At 42.3% G+C, this 6,820-nt stretch overlaps 1 non-coding gene across 1 annotated transcript; it reads left to right on the top strand.

Annotated features, from left to right (window-relative positions):
- Positions 1-5,828: 5,828 nt before the first annotated feature.
- On the top strand, positions 5,829-5,935 carry LOC147919393 (small nucleolar RNA R71). The gene has a single exon (XR_015594241.1). It is a non-coding gene; the product is annotated as a small nucleolar RNA R71 (small nucleolar RNA).
- Positions 5,936-6,820: the final 885 nt, after the last annotated feature.

Here is a 6,820-nt window from a genome sequence, read left to right as displayed (position 1 = left end):
TTTCTTTTCTTTAACTAGAACCATCTTAATAAAAAATTTACTTCCTATCCTTTCACTAGACTTTGCTTAAACACATTCTCTTCTTAAAGACTCTACCCTTTTTCTTTCTCTTTTTTCTTTTTTTTTTCTTTTCATAACAGCCAAGTCCCAAACCCAACAAGTGAACCACCTAGTCCTATCTAGTTTGAGAAATGCAAACTAGAACTACACAAGGATTTACTCTTGTCAGTTCAAACCTAACACTTTCTACCAAGCTCAATCCCAAAAATAGGCCTCACACACACAAGAATAAACATGGCTTGAAAGAAGGGTTGGTTAAGGGGTAGGGAAACCGATTTCAATGGTTAATCAGCTACTTGGATCAACAAGAGTGGTAAAAAGGAGAAAGATGATCCAAATATGTATATGGTATCCATGAGTTTAAAGCAATGCACACATTGATAATTGAAATTCAATATTAGGTTCTTATAGATAGGAAATAGCTTCAAATCACAACAATATAGACCAAATGCAATGCAGGAATTCAAGGCTTGGTTCAATCTTATGCTTCTAACCACACAAATAGCATCAAAGTACTATTAACTTGGGGATTGATCCTAGTCTAGTGAATTAAGCAAGCTAACAAGGAAAAACTCATCATAGATACCTAATGCAAATATTATACAATCCTACATGAAACATGCTAAACAAGATCCTAATATGTAATGCAAACTACATGAACACTCTTTTTTTTATAAAGATTTTTGCAAAAAAAATTTCAAATTTTTAGGGTTTTTCTATGCCTTAGATGCTATGCAAATACTAACATGATGATGCTAAAAATTTGAAATAAGAACACAAAACACAATGTCAAATGTTATCTCAAACACTCCCCCAAACTTAAATCACACAGTCTTCTGTGTGAAAGAAATTTGATTGAGGATTCAAGACCAAAAACAAAACACAATTTCAAATGCTATGATATTTACAAGGAAGGTGATAGTGGTACCTCAAGGATTGGAGAAGAAGTTGTCCACATCCTCTTCCATGCTGTCAAATGAGTAGTTAGGGTCTTGTTGATCACTTGGAGATGGAGTTTGGGGCAGCTCGATGACGGCGATCGACCTGCACTCGGTCGAGTGCATGCTCGAGTTGGGTGGTCGAGTTGGACCGCGGATGCCAAAATTCTGAGCTTGCTGCTGGTAGAACTGCTGGTAGAGTGCCGGATCCATGAAGTACTGGGGTGGGATGGGAGGGTAACTTTGATAGCCTGGATAAGCAGCTGGAGGTGGGAAGCCATAGGGTGATCTGGGTTGGAACTCGGCCGAGTGCATCTGGGGTGCTCGGTCGAGTGGGTGCTCGAGTGACCTGGTCGAGTGCCTCAAAAATGGTTGTTCTCGGCTACTTTAACTCCTCTTCCTTTGATTGGCTCGTACATTGAAGTTCTAGCTGTTTCCACAGGGTTCGCAACTCTTGAAAGTGCTCTAGTTGAGCTACTTCTCCTCAAAGGGCTTGATGGTGTAGGTGAAGAATTCCCACTCTTCGACTCAGCAATCTCCTTCTTTAAGCCCTTGATAGACTTAGCAATGTTGGTCACCTTCTTCTTCAGCTTATCAAACTTCTTCCTATGCCACTTGCTCCACTTTTGCAAAATTGTCAACCTCTTGCTATTCTCCCTCACTCTTCTACTATCCCTTGGGTTGGGCGCATAATCTTCAAAGTAGAACTGCTCCTCCCCATCAGCCATTTGTGCATTCCCAGCTTCTTCAACTCTAGGTTGAACTATCCCATCAAACAAGAACTCATCAGCTGGCCAAAAGTCAATGTTGGCTCCTTCTTGAATGGTGGTGAGCTCTTGGTTAGGCAAGATGAATTGCTTTTTTCCAACTGTTGGGAGCTCAAAATTGAAGATGTGATTTCCTTGATGCATCTCCTTGGCTAGTATGAGAGTGGTGGTGAGGTATCTTGAGTCTATCCACCTTGGTGAAACCCTTTCTCCTCTAAGTGGGACCTTAACAGCTTGAATTATTGGAGTGATGATGCCTCCAATGGTTAGGGCTCCTCTTGAACCTTTGTTGTACAGCTTGCCTACCCACCTCCTCAAGTCTATCACATGGTCAATAAGCACCATTCCAAGATCAGTCTCCACAGTGCTCCCAAGAATGATGGTTCTATCTCTTGCTTGAAGGATGATCCCATTCAAAGCCATGTCAATCATCTTGAGCTCTCCTTCATTTAGATTTCTGGTTTCCTTCCTAGCAAAGAAGGTGTTGGCAAGAGCTTTGTGGAAGTATCTTAGAACCGGGCTTCTTATCTTTGAACTCTTGGTCTTGGAGGATGAGTAGGTGATGTTGTCTCCAATGGTTTCCCAAATGGAATAAAGCTCCTCTCTTGGTATCATCAAGCTCCTATTGCTCCCAACCTCAAAACCAAACACATTGGCTATCTTCCTCATTGAAAGCTCATGCTTCTTCCCCTTGATTGTGAAGGAAATATGACCAGCTCCTACCTCAGCATCCTTCCTTGCATATGTATGCAGCTTGACTGTGGCCAGAAACTCACAACTTTCCTCCTTGTAGCCCTCCATGCAAAGCCCCATGAACTTGGTTAAGTTGCTCTTCTCAAAGAGATACTCCACATCTTCGTCAATGGCTAGCTTCTCCATGGTTTCCTTGTGTGGATATCTGGTCCCCAGGAACTCCATGCTCATGAAGGCTTCATAAAGTTGCCTCTTTGTCAAACCACAAGATTCTGCTTCTCCATCATCCTCTAGCTCTTCTTCTTCATCTTCTTCCTCACTCTCACTTTCTATCTCCTCTTATTCAACCTCAACTGCTGGCCTCTTCCCTTTGGCCTTGTGTCTCCTCATGAAATCATTAAGGGTTGGCTCCCTTTCTTCCTCACTCTCAGTTCTCTCAGGATCTTCCTCAACTGACTGATTCCTTGGACACGGCATCTGGCTCGACCGACCACTCGGACTACCACTCGGTCGAGTGCTTGCTTGAGTGGGGCGTCGAGTGGTTCTCCCAGCTTCTCCTCTTGATTCAAGGCTGGCATCACGACGTTCCATGGAGCTTGCAGCCGTTTGTTGAGACTTCCTGGTAATCCTTGAAGACATTTTTGAATAGAACTGAAGGGAATAGACTCAAAGCTCAAAGTTAATAGGTTAGTAACCCAAAAACTTGAAAGAACTAAGCTTGAGCAAAAGATGAACTTTGAGAGAGATTTTAAAACTTGAATTTAGTTGTTTTGAGCAAATGAGAGAGTGTGAGAGGTATAGGATCATGCAAGCTCTATTTAAAGAAGCTAAGGGGACAAGGAGACAAGGGTGGAGCGTCCATACCATTCAAATTTGAAATGAGAATCTTTTACTTGCTTTTTGCTGCCACTCGACCCCACACTCGACCAGCACGGTCAAGCTCCCTTGACCAAAGTTTGAAAATTCAAAATTTTCTTCTTTTTATTCCCTCCACTCGATCATTGTAGAGGAATGAGAGTCGAATGGGATTTACTTCATTCTTAACTCGGTCGAGTACCTCTCGTGGGCTGGTCGAGTGGGCTTGCGTTTCTCCTTCCCCAAGTCCAAATTTCTCCATACCTATCTACACTTTCATTAAAAGGCCTGCCCAACACAAACATAAAAGAAAACACATCAAAACTACTAAGAAATTAAAGCATATTTACAAAGGATACCTTAGGGACTTCCTCCCTAGTGAGCTTGTTTATAGTCACTAAGCTTGACTTTGGTTGCCTTCTTAGGCCTGGTCTAGATACCAAGGAGGTGATGAAATCCTCCCTGGAACCTCTTGATCACTGTGAAGTTGATCCTTGATCACCTCACCATTAACACACAAACCATACTTCTTCTTGATTTTGATCCCTGGTCTTGCTTTCCTCAAATACCTCTTGTTTAGCTTAACTTGGAGATCCTCAACCATATCAGTCAACTCTTGAACTGACCTCTTCAGCTTTTCCACAGAATCTTATTGAAGAGAGATCTCAGCCTTTGGAGTTGCCTTATCACTTAAACCTTCTTGACCACCTTTATCCTTGATAGTAAAAGGTTGATCATCAATGGTAGGAAGGTTGGTTGGGTTATAGATGTTGAACTTCATAGCTATACCCTCAACAATGTTCAAGGTCACAAGACCTTCCTTGACATCAATGACTGCCCCAACAGTGGCTAAGAATGGCCTCCTAAGGATGATAGGATCTTCAGGCTCCTTATCCATCTCTAGAACCACAAAATCAGTATGAACCCTTGCTCTCCCTATCTTCACTGGAATGTTCTCCAACTTGCCAACCACATCTCTATTTGACCCATCAGCTAGGCATACATGAAGGTTGGTGGACTTGAAGTCAGTGTGCCCAAGCTTTTGAGTTATAGAATAGGGCATCACACTGATTGATGCTTCCAAGTCACATAGGCACTGGTTGTAGTGGAGATAGCTAAGTGTGCAAGGCAGATAGAATGGCCCTGGATCCTTAAGCTTAATTGGGATGATCACTCCTCCAAGGTCCTCAAGATCCTTCTCATCTTGAGCTTGAGCCTTCTTCTTTGACAAATCAAGCAAAAAATCTCTATAGAGAGGATATGGTTCATACAGTTCCAAGGCAGGTCCTCTCTCCTCTTCTTGGTAAGCAATGATGATCTCTTGTATGGCCATCACTTCCTCTTGTTTCTCAACCACAACTTCTTCCTTCAAAGCTTTCTCATCCTCTTGTTTCTTAGCCATCATCTCCTTTTTCTCAATTATTTCCCTTAATTCCTTAAGCTTCTGTGCTTTGAAACGTCCTGGGAATGGTAGAGGCGGTTTGTAAGCAGGAGGAATGTACTTAGCAGGCTTCACAGCTTTGGAGTCTTCAGTTCGATCGACCACTCGAGCTTGCACTCGGTCGAGTGGCTGTTCGAGTTCCTGGTCGAGTGAAATGGCGGACTCCATTTGCTTTGCACAAACGTCACTTGGGGCTTCAGTAACTGATGAATTCCCCCAAACTTGGACTTCACTGTCCTCAGTGACTTCCTCATCAGAGATATGGATGGCTTTTGCAGTAAACTCCCTTGGATTTTGAACAGCTTTTCCAGGGAGTTGGTTGGGTTTAGGAGCTGAAGTAGAGGCAATGTTGCTCTCCATATACTTCCATCTAGAGTTGAGACCTTCAAACTTCATGTTCAGGTCATTATACTGGGATGTGAGCCTTTGATTCAACTCAGCAAACTGTTTGGCTTCCTCAATCTTGCCTTGTGTTTGCCCAATCAACAATTGTTGCATCATAGCTCTTAAGTCTTGTTCTTGGCCTTGGTTAGTCTGAAACCCTGGTGGGGGACACAACTGAGGCTGGAACACTTGATGTTGTTGTTTGGGGACATAGTTGTTCTGTTGTTGAGGCTGTTGAGGTGGATAGACTTGGTCTTGTGGATTAGCTACATTGGTGCTTCTATAGGAGAGGTTATTGTTCTTGAATCCTCCTTGGTTGTAGCCTTTGAATCCACCCTGGTTTTGCATATAACAGAGCTCAGCAAACTCATTCTCCCCCTCTTGAACTTGAACCTCTTCTTCACCAATGAAGTGAATGGACTTTTGTTGGCTAAGAAGGATCTTATCAAGCTTCTCATTGACCATCTTCAAATCCTTCTTGTATTTGTCCTCTTGGTCAGTGGAGGTGGACCTTATGGTTCTGTCATAGTCCTCATTGTAATTGCCATCTGACTGAGAAGGTTCTTAACTAATTCTCATCTTTCTTCCACATTCTTGTTGAGGAAGTTGCCATTAGAAGCTGTGTCAAGAAGCATCCTGATCTTTGGAAGCACTCCTCTATACAAGGTACTTAGGAGGGACTCATTGCTGAAGCCATGGTGAGGACACTGAGTCTGAAATCCTTTGAACCTCTCCCAAGCTTCACAAAAGCTCTCATTGTTTCTTTGAGCAAACCCAGAAATTTCATTCCTCAATCTAGCAGTCCTTGCATTTGAGAAGAATTTTGCCAAGAAAGCCTTCTTGCAAGCATCCCATGTGGTTATTGCTCCAGTAGGAAGAGTTTTCTCCCAAAGGTGAGCCTTATCTCTAGGTGAGAATGGGAAGAGCCTCAACTTGAATCCATCTTCACTCACTCCATTAATCTTTGTAAGACCACAGATTCTATCAAATTCATCAAGGTGGTCTAGGGGATCCTCCATTGGCAATCCATGGAATTTGTTGGCTTGGATCATGGAGATCAGTCCACTCTTGATTTCAAAGTTGTTTTTTGGTACTATGGGAGGCACAATGCCAGCTCTCTAGTTGTGGGTATTGGGTGCATCTCCAGACATATTGCTTAATGCCTGCTTGTGTAGATTCTTTACTTTGTGAGAACAAGTCTAGAGATGCATAGGTTTGATTGTTTCTTGCCATGAGAGTGGATTAAACTTGTCTTAGAAATATATGTCTAGAGATTAGCTCAAAGATTGCTTGAGATTTGTTGACCAAGTTAGATGACCTCATCCATTAGTCTAGCCCATGAATCCCTCCTCAAGGCCTTCCTTGTTTATTGATTTTTAAGTCTTAATCCTGCTGTTTGATCGTTGTTTGATTCGCTTGTGTATTGCTCTGTTTTTCTTGTATTGCTCTGTTTCACAGATTTGCCCAGCTTGACCCTGCACTCGATCTACACTCGATCGAGTGCTTGCTCGAGTTCATCCCCAGAACTCTTGTTTATGATTTGTAGTTGTCCTGTCTTATCTCTTGTTTCATTCTAGTTGCATTTATGTTGCATTCTCTTAGTGTCCTGTTCATTACTTGTCTTGCATTAGTTCATTAGTATAGTTTCTATTTCTATTCTAGCTTCATATTAGTCATAATCA

The sequence above is a fragment of the Camelina sativa genome, chromosome 20, assembly GCF_030686135.1.
Source record: "Camelina sativa cultivar CO46 ecotype springtype chromosome 20, ASM3068613v1".
Classification (NCBI taxonomy): domain Eukaryota; kingdom Viridiplantae; phylum Streptophyta; class Magnoliopsida; order Brassicales; family Brassicaceae; genus Camelina; species Camelina sativa.
Note: the sequence above shows the minus strand (reverse complement) of the source record. Positions and strands in the feature narration are given on the sequence as shown.